Raw genomic sequence first — 2,500 nt, forward strand, 5'->3', positions numbered from 1 at the left:
TCAGAGCTCTGAGATGGAGACACACACACACACACAGCCCAGATTCAGAGCTCTGAGATGGAGACACGTGTGCACTGGGACCCAGAGTCAATATCAGACCAGCAACAAATCAGGGAAAATCTAATAAAGCCACCTTTCTGTATCTTTTCACATCTTTCCTCTTCTCTTCTCTTCTCTTCTCTTCTCTTCTCTTTTACTCTGACTGCCTATCTCCCCCTCTCTCTCTTTTCTCCTCGGGCTGTTGGCACATGTAGAAGGAAGAGGAGGGAGGGAGGGAGGGAGGCAATGTCTGTTTTATTCAAACATCTTTTTGAGGCACCCATGGGACATGGAACCTCAATCCCCAAACCTCCCTGGAGGAGGACAGAGGAGTCCACGGAGAGTGTTTCTTGCCACCGCAAGGACACCAGAGGGATGAGTATGCCAGAGAGAAAATAATGCTTTATTCTTCTGAAAGACACACAGGGATCCTTCAGGCCTCACCTGGAGCTGGTTCATCCTCTTTGTTTGGTAAAGAGAGACATTTTGTAAACCATACTGTCTCTCAGACATGCTCACAACCGAACAACATGGAGGTGCTCAACAATGCTCTACTCACAAAGGCAAACACATACAGAAATATTTAACATGTATTCTCTCTCTCTCTGCAACACACACACACACACACACACACTCACACACACACACACACACACACACACACACACACACACACACACACACACACACACACACACACACACACAAACACAAACCAAAGCCTGCAGTAGTTATACTACAGGGATGCGGTATTGAAGAAGAGGAGAAGCAATATCTGTGATGAAAAAGCAAGCACCAGACAACACCAGCATGGTGCTGATCTTCACTCCAGCTAATCATTCTGCACTTCACTCGCACTCTCTCTCCCCGAGTGATTCACTGACTCCCTCAGACGTAAACACCCAGTCATTCGGCTACAATCATGGCTTAAAAGGTTCTGGTTCATATGAACTTTGAAGCCACAAAAAAAAAGCTTTCAGTTCCATTCCTATCAAAAAAAATTGTATTCAAGCACAAGCATGCTTTTCACCACTAAATATATGATTGGCTTAACTGTAAGGCTGAATGGGCACAAGAGACGCAATACACAAAACATGATTAGCAACCGCAGGCAGAGCTCCAGTAGAGTCTGTGTTAAAATGCACTTTCAACAAGCCTGTTCCAAAACAACATGCTTCTACAGCAGGAGATATTTCTTGTTATGGCAGACTTTCACACTTGTTCAAAGGAAGAAAAGTCAGCTCTAGCATGCCTTACAACAGGTATCTGGGCAGCTTCATGAAACATTTACCTAATGGTTGTAGCGTATGCCTTTGAAATCGCTCTGAAGACTCATTTCCATCTCCACAAGCATGCAGACCACTTACTGTACGTCACAGACAGACAGACAGACAGACAGACAACTCCTGCTCCTGTGGCAGCCAAGAGGTTCTGCTTAATCTTTCAGTGTCTTGCTCTGAACCCAGGGCCCGCTGGCATGTTCCTCCAAGCATCAGCATGAGGCTCTATATCAGTCTGTTTCCTCTTCCTCTCCCCCTCTCCCTCTCTCCATCTCTCCCTCTCTCCATCTCTCCCTTTCCCCTCTCTCTCTCTCTCCATCTCTCCCTTTCCCCCTATCTCTCTCTCTCCATCTCTTCCTTTCCCCCTCTCTCTCTCCAGCACATCTCAGTGATGGGGTGTTTCACCCCTGGAAGACAGCGTGCTGTTCCCACAGCTTCCTATCCCCCCACAGCCCTCCAGACCCCTGCAGGCCGGCGGGCTGATCCTGGGCCCTTCAAAGCCCCAGTGTGGGGAGCAGGCGTGGGGGAAAGAGCAGAGAGAAGGGGGTCGGAGGGGGGGGAGACACTCTGGCATCAGGGATCAGGGCAGAGGGATAAAACGTTGCTTAAAAATTGAGAGACCAAGGGGCTGCTTTTCTCAACCCCCTCCTCTCCCCTTCCTTCCTCTCTCTTTCTGTTTAAGTTTTCTTTTCTCAGGCAAAATCACACACGCTGTTTGTCCAACACATATTTGGACATGAGCTTGTGGCGTGTGGTGCTTTCTAAAATCAAACCTCTCTCATCCGATTTTCATGGGCCCTTTCCACAACACAGGATGAGCTGCACTCTCTCTCTCTTCATGTCAATGAGTTTCTATCTGAGAGAGTAAACTTTTTTTTCTCCGGAACTTTCCGGGTTGCAGAGTGCATCTAGAGAGAGAGCGAGTTCAGAGACAGAGAAGTTGTGTGAGAGAGACAGAGAAGGAGAGAAAGGGGAAGTAGGAGGAGAACTTCAGAGGATGGGCCAGGAGAATTTTGAGCAGGCTCAGGTATACAAGATGAAATGTATTTCTCTCTTATTCTCCTCCTCCTCCATCTCCCTCGCTTCTTCACATTCTTTCACCATTGTTCTTTCATCCCCCCCCCCCCCCCCTCTCCCTCTCTCTGCCTCGTCATGCGTTACCTGCTCCTGATCGATGCGTT

General features: G+C 48.1%; 1 protein-coding gene across 1 annotated transcript in view; it reads right to left on the minus strand.

The window, feature by feature from the left end:
• Positions 1–2,500, minus strand: part of si:ch211-186j3.6 (neural-cadherin) — a 168,466-nt gene that overhangs the window by 56,325 nt on the left and 109,641 nt on the right. The window lies entirely within an intron of this gene.

The sequence above is a fragment of the Clupea harengus genome, chromosome 6 (assembly GCF_900700415.2).
Source record: "Clupea harengus chromosome 6, Ch_v2.0.2, whole genome shotgun sequence".
NCBI classification, from domain to species: domain Eukaryota; kingdom Metazoa; phylum Chordata; class Actinopteri; order Clupeiformes; family Clupeidae; genus Clupea; species Clupea harengus.